This window comes from Ptychodera flava, chromosome 4, assembly GCF_041260155.1.
Source record: "Ptychodera flava strain L36383 chromosome 4, AS_Pfla_20210202, whole genome shotgun sequence".
Lineage (NCBI taxonomy): Eukaryota > Metazoa > Hemichordata > Enteropneusta > Ptychoderidae > Ptychodera > Ptychodera flava.
The window spans coordinates 40,687,858-40,699,527 of NC_091931.1; the positions used below are offsets into that span (position 1 = coordinate 40,687,858).

The window sequence follows — 11,670 nt, forward strand, 5'->3', positions numbered from 1 at the left end:
ACGAGCATGCTGTAGAATTTTCCGAACTTAAAGACATTGATGAAACTGTAATTGACGCCACAAAGGCTTCGAATGATCCTACTCCTTTTGCTCTGACATGGGATTCGGCTAGTCAGAAATTCATGCCTTATAATGTGCCGCGTAACATCTTAGATATATTGGATAGTGAAATTAGCTGGAGGTGTTACTGAACCTGCCAGGGACTCCAAATGTTATTTATTTCGATAGCAATGTAAACAAGTACAAGTTGCTAGATTTTCGTAGTTGGCTTACTCCTACGAATCCATACATTGCACTTCTTGGTATACCGATTCACCTTAAAATTAGTCCTCTTAATACAATAATGAAGGCAGATAATACACTAAGAAGGTGGATAAACGAGGGGGAGAATTATTGCTCGTATACAGCTAGCGGAGTTCCAGTTAGATTATTTTGGGACACAACTTTAAAGAAACTGGGTCTTAAAAGTGTCGGTGATGAGGCAGCTGAATCTCACTTTACAGACAGTAAATCAACAGATGACTGATAATATGAAAATACTTCAACATGGTACAGTTCTCATTAGATGTGTAAAGTTAGCTACTGGAGATGAATTTGACGATTTGGTTGGATATTATGCTATGAAAACAGATAACAGAACAACTTGTGATATTATCATAAGTATCGATAAAGATCGGGGAGGGGAAATGAGTATTGAATGTTTTGTTGGTGGGAATAGAATAGAGAACGACTTAGGAACTACATTTGTACGTAGAGATAAAAGAGTGAACACTTTAGATATCAGTACCATTCATCTGAAACGTCTAATATTATTTGAAGTAATGGTCTTCCGTCACATTTTAAGTTCAGAGGAAATTACTAAAATTTTATCTATCAGGTGAACAAGTTCGCCCCGATAGGAACTCCGAGTTCAGACCTCAGTCATGCAGTAGAAAAAATTCACATCAGCTAGACTCCGCGACCGGCCGGCCGGACTGACAACGGGGCTCCTTTATATAGGCTAGTTTGATGGTGATGACTCACACGGAATTTCCCGTACATGTATAAACATGCTCAGCAGGGAATTTCCCGCTTAGTTCAGGACAATGCACTGCTGCGCGTGCGTGAGTTCGTATATAGGTCAGGGTCATACTTTAGTTACATGGATGGTTAATTTTCCTTCGCTTCATGTAGATAAATGAATAAAATGGGGTGTAAAATTCTTACTTCATCCCAGTTGCCCACGTTTACTTTACTACTGATGGTTTCTTGTTGACACCGCCGTCGCCAACTTAGTGCTGTATAGTGAGGACTAATTGATCGACACATTTTGAACTGTGTTCGATTATGGTATTGTCTCATTCAAGTGTTAATGCAGTACTTCTTCTACATTGAATTTGTATGTTACCAGTACATTAAACGTGAAGAGCAGGATCTACATGGGACAATCAGTGATTCCACAAAATTTATTAATCTCCATGGTAATAGCGATCTGCACATTAAAGTTGAAGTGGAGAGTGAAGGATACCAATGTAAAGGTGATGACAACAAGGTAAATTGTCCTCGGATTCTGTTCTTGAAAGACTTACAGGTATATACAAAGAGCAATATTTTTACTAAAACATCTCTTTAAACAATGACTTTCTATAACCGAATTCAATGACATGTAGAAAACGATGTTAAAATTGTGATTAAGCGTTTCGTCACTAATTTGTACTTTCTCTTTGACAACTGTCAACCAGAAGAGTCGAAAGGTCATGTAGAAAAATTTCGCCAAAGTCGTGCTTCCTCAGAGTGTACTAGATTACAGCGGACCAAGCCCGTCATAATGTTTTTCACACTAGGAACGGATGGAAGTATATTGCCCTTCGAATCACCAGAAACGGAAAGAGTTGGTTCGCCATCGTGTCTTCATAGGAACATAGCTCGTTCCACAGGCGTACGGAATGTTTCCTAGATCGTCGTCGGATGGGAAGTGACTGACACTGTACTGTGAGGCCGAAGGCCGAACCTCAGTACTGTATAAGAATACAAGGTATGTCACGGAAAAATCGACCGGTGGCCCAAAACAAACGAAATAAGCATCTACCTCAAAAGAATTACATTGACCGGTCGGAAATACCTTCAAACTTTCAAATCTTTACTCTGGTTACAGAATTCTTTCAAATCTGCCAGTTATGGGCGATAATTGACTGTCCGGCGAATACTCGCACTTGCATTGCCACTCCGCCATTTTGAATAGCTGTTTTACTCCCAAAAGCCTTTGCAAGTGGACGAGTGACCCCGTGACCCCACAACCGCTAAATTCAACCGTTAACCGTTAGGTAAATTTCATACTGTCAGTGAATACAACTTCAGCTATCTGGCAACAAGGCAATCAATGCAAACCATTGCCTCGGCAGCGTGATGTTCAAATCCCGCCATCTGACATTTGTAAACAAACTCTTTACGGGTCACTCGTCCACTCGCAAAGGCTTTTGGGAGTAAAACAGCTATTCAAAATGGCGGAGTGGCAATGCAAGTGCGAGTATTCGCCGGACAGTCAATTATCGCCCATAACTGGCAGATTTGAAAGAATTCTGTAACCAGAGTAAAGATTTGAAAGTTTGAAGGTATTTCCGACCGGTCGATGTAATTCTTTGAGGTAGATGCTTTATTTCGTTTGTTTTGGGCCACCGGTCGATTTTTCCGTGACATACCTTGTATTCTTATACAGTACCCGAGGTTCGGCCTTCGGCCTCACAGTACAGTGTCAGTCACTTCCCATCCGACGACGATCTAGGAAACATTCCGTACGCCTGTGGCTCGTTCAATATTTCACAAATAGCGCTCTCTCTCTCTCTCTCTCTCTCTCTCTCTCTCTCTCTCTCTCTCTCTCTCTCTCTCTCTCTCTCAGATAATAAGTTCAGCCGAATTTTGGGCACAGGATTACAATTACAACAATTACAGTTTTATACTGGATAAATGTGGCGATGGCATTGTTCCTTGCATGTACAGTATAAAAGTTTTTCCGGATCCTCAATCAGACGAGCGAAGTGAAGTGGAAATGCGTGTCGTCGTCGATAATAACAATGGGGCTCAATGGGTAGGTTTCATGATGATAAAATGAGCAGGATCATGACCGTGGTGATTACGATGCCTGCAAAGATAACGGGATCTTACAAAAATCTGCCATTATAATTGGCAAAATTCTTCATCGTAATGATTGCAGAGTCAGATAAACAATATAAAGAGTAGTTTATATGTTTACTTTTTATCTTCAGAATTATAAAACGCTTGCAAAGGAGCATGACGAACAACATCCTAGAGACTTGAAAAGCGACGACTTTGACATTCTCATGATTAGATTAGTTTGAATAATATGTGGAGTTCATATTCCCGATTTAATTTTTTTGCATATTATTATGCTTGAATTCGTGAATTTATTTTTTTTTCTTTTTCTGTATTTTTTTATCACAGACAAAATATAAAACATAAAAAGGTTGACGACCAATCAACGTTTTTCGGATCCATATTATATGAAACAAACTTTTTTTTATTTTGGCCTCATGTTATTTCGTCGTCAGGTAGATCAAAGACCTCACATCGTCAGACAAGAAACTGGGTTGAATAGAGCCGAGGAGGAAACTTTTGGACCTGGTTGTTATTTAAATTGGCCAGAGTGCAATACGATGAGACTACAGATGTATTGAGCTGAAAATGACACCCATAACGATTCTGGTTCGTCACATGATAATGTTATTACAAAATTGACAACTTTATTCAATCATTGAGCTGAGTTTTTTTACAATATTCAAATTGAATTGTTGTCGTGTATTCAAGATTTATCTCAAGGTTGAGTGTCAACTTCTATCTATTAGAGGTAATAAGATCAGATGAGCATTTAGCAAACCACATTAGGATAGAAGGGTAGTTCTAGTTCAAGGGAGAATTAAATGTGTATTTTTTACACTAGATTTAGATCTAATTGAAGAATAATGTCGCTATGTCTGTGTACCTACTTTACAATGTTTTACGAGAAAAAATCTCCGAGGTAATTTTATCAAGATTGTAATTTCCAGATATTCGCATGTCGATATATTTGGAGAATCGAAGTTTGCACCATTTTGCTAAATTTGTATTTTTTGCATTCAAACGGCGACAGAGACGGCAAGGTGAGTTAGAAATTGATGTCTCTTTTGATTTTTGTTTTTCTAATCCAAACAGTTTAACGCTTTGGGATGTATCTATTCCTGAAGTGTCCAAGTATATACTGAAGTGTTATCTTTTGCATTGTAGTGTAGTCCAGAGGCAATAGTGCTGAAATAAATGATGATTAAATGTAATATAAGATTGTGGGCCGCCATTGAAGATATATCCGTCTTACGATTTATAACTGCAATCGGAGAACAAGAAAGCGATTCCTCTAAAGAACATTTTCAGATATATTGGCGTGCCTTGACGAAGCTTTACATGCTATATTTTAAAACATTGAATATTAGCCTTGCAGACGAACTTTCAAACCAAGATTAGATTATTTGTAGTCAGCCCCGACTTCATGTACATAATTAAAATACATATGAAGCAGATTCATCAGAAGAAGGTTCTATTGGAAAAAGGAATCCAAGGATAAATGTTATAGCAGTAGTGATGTCTCTTTTGTCTTGTATACCCATTTTATAATGTTTTACGACAAATAATTTCCCTGGGTAATTTTATTAAGATTGTAATTTCCAGGTATTAACATGTTGATATATTTGGAGTCTGTGAGTTTGAAGTATTTTGCCACATTTGCGTTTTTTAATTCAAACGTCGAGAGATGCTGTGATGTTAGGTAGAAATTAAGATTTTTATTTTCACCCAAACATTTTAACGTTTTGAAATGTATCTATTCTGTGAACTGAGGAGTAAGGACGCTGAGCGCCTTTGACTATGAACAAACATTTTTGAACTAACATGTCAGCTTAGTTAAATAAATATAAGCCGGCTATAGTGCTGCGTTAAGGTTTATTCTTATACATTTTGTTTCATGGCGAATTTGAGTTCTCTGTGACACAAAAAAGAAAGGTAGGAAACAAGAGCATGAGAAATAAGAACTTGCTGACGAGGCAATAAACTTAACTGATACCGTCATATATTACGATTGAAAATGTCTTTTCTATTCTTACTGCTATAAAGTATTAGTCCAGTCACTGACACAATAACATGTGAAGGAGCCTAAAATCAAACAAATTGCAACACAATCATTCATGTAGTTTTATACTCGGGATTCTGCTTAGTCATAATCAAAACGTAGAAAAAAATCGGAAGATATGAAGTTTTGTTTTCAATGTAGCCTAGAATGAGATAGTTCCATAACTAATGAGGTAGAGTAGTCATGAAAGAGACAGCACTACCAGGTTCTCAACGTTATCAAGCACTAGTCTAGCTGTAGTAATTTCCAAAATACAGTCATCTAAGATCATGCCAAAATTTGATGATAATTATTTCCCCACATTGATTCATATGCAATGAAAACAACCCTCTACCCATGCATATTTAATCCGGCACGTAATGAAATTCGCAATATTGACTAATTGCAGCGTTGCTGACCAATTGAATTTTAAAGCCTTTTAGCATTCTTTTGTTTCCATGTTTCCAATTCTAGACATGCACATAATGAAACAGGTGCACAACAATATACAGATGTAATTTGTTTCTTTACTTGTTCATTCATTCATTCATTCATTCATTCATTCATTCATTCATTCATAGTTATACTGGCTTGCTCCATCAGTCAAAATGTACTGATTTCCAGGGAGGGCCAGTGTAAAATAAAATATTGTAATAAATAAAACTCAAAATACATCAAAAGGATCTGGCAAAAAACAAATATGTTACACGTAGTCCCTAGTTCAGAAGACAATGTATTATTAATCTCACTAACTGAATCATCAGAAGCTATAATGGCAGTGTGATCGGCATACAAAGCAATTTTACACTTTGTTATGGTAGCTGGAAGGTCGTTAATATAAATTATGAAGAGCAAAGGGCCAAATATTGAATCTTGGGGTACCCTATAAGAGATGTATTCCTTCTCAGAAAGCTGACCATTTAATAAGAGTTGTTGAGATCGGTCTGAGAGATAGTTCTGAAACCAATCTAATACCGATGCGTTTCAGTTTGTTGAGTAAGAGATCGTGATGCACCTGTCGAACGTTTTTCCTGTAAGCTTATTATAGCCAATATTTGCATAGATATGATTCGTAACATCGATCAAGGTGGTCGACGTACTATGTTTTGAGAAAAAACTAGACTGGTTTTCATCAAAATACGGTTATCACGTAAATAGCAGTATAACTGGTCATAAACAGCCCTTACGAAAATTTTGCGCACGACCGGAAGTACAGATATAGGTCTATAATTGTTGAGGTCTGTAGTATAACCAGACTCGAAAAGGGTGCAACTTTCACTGTTTGCCATTCAACTGACACTATATTTGTTGACAAAGACAGATTGAACATCATAGCCAGTGGTTCAGCTAGAACACTGGCTTGCACCAACTTGGAAAAATCGAGTATAAATATTATCCAAGCCTAATGATTTGTTTGTTTGAAGATTACGTGGCTGATTTCGATTAAACTGGCGGAGATGTTCGCGAATGAGAAACTAGTTTGTATATTGTCGTAACAAGACAAACGAAGAATGTGCTCATTTTCTAAATCACTAAATTTCTTGGCCAGTAAATTTCTAACGGAGGTAAAGAAACGATTAAAACTATTCACAATGTCAGTGGGTTTTATAAATGTAGTAGATCCATCTTTGAAAGTATTAATTGGTAGCGAGGAATTACAGTGAACAACATTTTTGATGATTTTTTGGATTTTGATAGATTCTGATTAATGATCACTCTTGGTCCGAGAAATCGACTGTGTGACCTTGTTACGTAAACGTGTATAGTCTTTACAGGTACATGAATTAGGAAGATTTAAAAAGTACAATGAAAGTGATGCGATGCAGTGCCATGCAATATAACTTCTATGACATAACTGTGACCATCGTAAACTAGTTTCGTCCATTTAAATGTTTAGCTTTTAAATATTTCAAACATTAACACTAAAGATACGCTTGTGACAGACAAGAAGATAATCGATTTGCCTCATTTTTCAAGCACAGATAAGCTATCCGTTTGAAAATGTCGCCAAAGTTTTTGTGCCTGAAATTGTTTTTCGGATCATCATCCAATTATTGTAGTGCGCAAAAGAAACTCAAATTTCTTGCGTGTACCCTCTCATCTTACAGTCAAATAATTTCGTTATTTTACTAATTTTGACCACAGTTTATTTCTTACAGATAGTTTTCAATCGGATTCGAACCCACAACATACGGCATCAGTCGCCTAGCTGAGAGGCCAGAGACAGAACCAGTCGGCTAAATCTCCACTCCCAAAAAGAGTGGTTCAATAGCCGGCTAAGTTGTTACATTTTTCTGACTGAGACCGCTCAACACGTTGTAGAGTTCGTGAAGCACTCACGCACGCATGCTCACTATCATACATCGCACATACACACTACATCGAAGCGAAGAAACGAATTTCATCGCTTTAACTGGGCGAACAATAACCTCGGGGACAATTCTGTCCACCAGCAGTGTTACCAACCCAGGATAGAAAATACGGATAGTTTTCAATCGGATTCGAACCCACAACATACGGCATCAGTCGCCTAGCTGAGAGGCCAGAGACAGAACCAGTCGGCTAAATCTCCACTCCCAAAAAGAGTGGTTCAATAGCCGGCTAAGTTGTTACATTTTTCTGACTGAGACCGCTCAACACGTTGTAGAGTTCGTGAAGCACTCACGCACGCATGCTCACTATCATACATCGCACATACACACTACATCGAAGCGAAGAAACGAATTTCATCGCTTTAACTGGCGAACGATAACCTCGGGGACAATTCTGTCCACCAGCAGTGTTACCAACCCAGGATAGAAAATACGGATAGTTTTCAATCGGATTCGAACCCACAACATACGGCATCAGTCGCCTAGCTGAGAGGCCAGAGACAGAACCAGTCGGCTAAATCTCCACTCCCAAAAAGAGTGGTTCAATAGCCGGCTCGTGACCTTTGTCATGCATCGTGGAATTTAGTAAACATTACGACCAGTGTAAATATTGCGATGAGAATTTGGATTACCATATTTAACAAAACTTGTATTATTCACGCTCCATTTATTGAAAAACAAGTTAGACATATTGGACAACCTAAATGGATGATAGTTTTAATGTAATGCATGAAAGAGATGCTCTGCTAGAGCAAGTGAAATCGGACCCTGGCAAGGAATAAATTTGTTTACATGATTGAAATATTAAAACGCGAGTATTTTCTGCAAGAACTCAGTAAGGGTTTGAATCCTAAGGTAGTCTGGAACATTTATGACAACAATACAAAACCTGCAAAATTATGGAATTTTGATTGAGAACCTATAAATCACCTTTAATTTTCAGGATAACAAAGACAATCCACTGGTTTGTCATTTGACATGTCACACAATAAGTATACTCTTAAATTTTAGCGTCATTTCAATCGCAAAATTAGCTGAGACCGCAGTAATTTTATTGGTGCTATATAATATTTCATAATGGTAGGACATTTATGCTTATCCATTATTTTCCTTCAACCTCAACTTTGCTGTCGCCAGTTACGGAGCTCAAACATTTGCGTCAGGAGAAGCCTGAAGATAGCAGTGCGTGTTTACTTAAAATGTCAATCATAATGGAATTTTGATCTGCATACAGCAAGCAAATCACATTTACTGTAATCAACACAAAGTAGCACACTGCGTATAGCATATAGCAAAAGCTATAGAGTGTTTTTGCTATGTAATCTTTCATCCTTCAAAACAGCAGGGACACTCAGGCATAATGTACACTTATTCAGATTAGTTGAAAAGGTATCTCACGATGTAATTATCTTCGATGTCACCGATTCAGGTTTATTGCAAAGTGAAGATGTCAGAAACTCTTACTGACATATAACTTACATATTTTAAAGGAAGTTTTTGTGATTTCTGTTATATTTATGTGTATCAGCCCGGTTAATACTATCAAATGCCCTATTCTCACAGGATGAATATCTCTCTTTCAAACTGTTAAATCAAGGTTACACCAGAGCAAGACTTGTCTCTACATTCAAACGCTTTTTGGCAGGTATCGCAAGCTGGTAGATAAGTACAATATCTCTCTTCGACAAATGATCACTGATGGCATCGGTGACATTGGGCCTTAGTTAGTGACCACTACCTATCTGACTTACAGATTGATATATGGCGGGTGCCACATGTGGGCAGGATGCGCTTACTATTTTCGAAACACCTGACATCACTTCTTGGTCTTTTGGCCAGAGGTCCATATATCTTTCTTTCATGAATTTGACTTTGTTTGTACCGTCTATTTACTGTCTGTTCTGTGCTGTTTTGTGTCTATGTTTACAACTATTGTCTTACAAATTTTGACCTAGTGTTATTGGATTATGGATTGGTATGATTGCGATTATTATATAAGCATACCTTTAAGAGAGAATTGTTGTTTGCATTTTGCATTCAGTTTTCGTCAGTCATATAATTGATCACCACATATTGGGAAAAAGTTATGAAATTCGCCAAATTTTCAACATATCCAAATCTGGCATTGTACGATTTCCTTAGGGTTTATCTTCCTAATAAATAGATTGTATAGATAGTAGTCCTTGCAAAATCGTGTCAGAATAAAATCTTTAAGGAGTCTCTCCCTACTTAATTCTTGTCACATAGTTGCAGCAAGTGGAAAATAAAATACATGTCGACTGATTTCTTAACATCTTTAATAGTAGGGTTCCGTAACATTTTGAAGAAAAGTATAATTCGCACAGTTGAGGTAGACCAACAGCAACACCGACATAACACTTGTCATCCCGGAAGGAGCTGTGCCTGAAGGCGAATGTAAATACGTCTCTGTCGGGGTTAGCTGTGATAACACCGATAGATGCAATTCAATCGAAGGGAAGAGGAGAGTCAGTCCAATTGTTGTCTGTGGTCCACCAGGAACCAAGTTCAACAAATCAGTCACTCTCTCTTTTCCGCACTGCGTAAAGTATGACAAAGACCGACCTTCTCCGCTGACAATTCTTTCAAGGCCATCAACCGATGGTACCGAGGGCGGAGAGGATACGTGGTCTGAATGTAGTGATGAAGACACCAAAACAGTTATCCATGGGAATAGATGTCTCCATCTTCAGTACACATTTTACGAAGTACACATGCGTCTGTCAACAGTTAAATGGTCAGCACGAGTGTGTACTGCTAAGTGCCATGGTTTTCCAGACGATATTTCGCCAAAAATGCCTGTAAAAGTCAGGGTATACATTGGCAATGCGAATCCTGATGAGAAAGAGATAAATTGTTATGTATATGTAGATACTATGGGATTATTAACACGTTTGTATGCACATACAAACGTTTTAACTATCCATTTAAATATTTATATCATGCATTTTAATTCCATGATTCAAAGATTCTAGCCTGATTCTATTGTCTCATGTCTTGGCCGATACTGGAATGCGACCGCAATCTTCTAACATAGCTCCATCGTATCGGCGATGCAATACGATTTAAATTCCTAGCAGTACCTCATCCTTTGGATTTTACCCCAGAGAATACTAAGGGTTTCAGAAACATAACAGTGCCTCAATCAAAAATTGCATTATGTCAAATAGGGAAAAATTAATAACAAGGTATGACTATTTGTCTCTAATTGAAAACATGATTAAAACTTTATACTTGCTTGAGTGGCTAGTGTTTCGATGCCCTATGATAAGTTGTTTTTTGAAGTTAAAATCAAATCTGAAGACTACTGATGGGAAATAAACTCTAATGATCTGCCATAAAAATATCTATTTCAAAACCTAGTACTGATATGACTCTTATAGAAAATTATGACTTTTGAATTGACAGTCAGTGATATTAAGTTGTAACATTTCGAAGCCTTCAAATACTGATTTTAGCCATCTAGCTCTAATTTTATCGCCCTATTGAATGTGGCATGCATTTACCACAGAATTTGATCTATATCATGCGCTGAAACACGTATATATATTGTACTCAGCGTCTTGAATTCGAAGAGAAAGGTTTATACTCTCCATGGCGACGGCGACCTGCATGTTGATATTCTGAATGTACAAGGAGGCTATGAATGCAGGGGTCACAGTCATCAGGTAATAAATACTATTGTCTACTTCATCGTCAGATATCTGCTACTTAAATTATAGCAACTCCATATTTAGGTTAGTGCATATATCGTTGACAAACGTCAGGGACAGTATAACTAAATGTCGGAACTTTTCTTTGTAAAAGGGCATAAAATAGCCCTTTCTTTAGTAACGACATATGATTTTATGCATTTTCAGACCATGAATATCGACGCCCTTTGGCAAGAGATCTGTGTAAGCAATACAAGTTTCCTGCTGACCAAATGTGGAGAAGACACCGGTCCTTGCACTTACAGTATAAACGTTAATCAGGGTGATTCACCAGACGGGCAAAATCACGTGGAAATGCACATCGCTGTCATCGATACCCCCACGGTCCCTGCAGAAGAGGTAAGTTTGATGATAACGATGACAATCATCATCATCATCATCATCACCGTCATCGTCTTCGTCGACGTCATCATCATCATCATCGTCGTCATCATCA

The 11,670-nt window shown here is 37.7% G+C and overlaps 1 long non-coding RNA gene across 1 annotated transcript; it reads left to right on the plus strand.

The window, feature by feature from the left end:
• Positions 1–2,472: 2,472 nt before the first annotated feature.
• Positions 2,473–4,915, plus strand: LOC139130524 (uncharacterized). Its single transcript, XR_011551890.1, has 3 exons — positions 2,473–2,591; positions 2,876–3,064; positions 3,546–4,915. It is a non-coding gene; the product is annotated as an uncharacterized lncRNA (long non-coding RNA).
• The last annotated feature ends 6,755 nt before the right edge of the window (positions 4,916–11,670 follow it).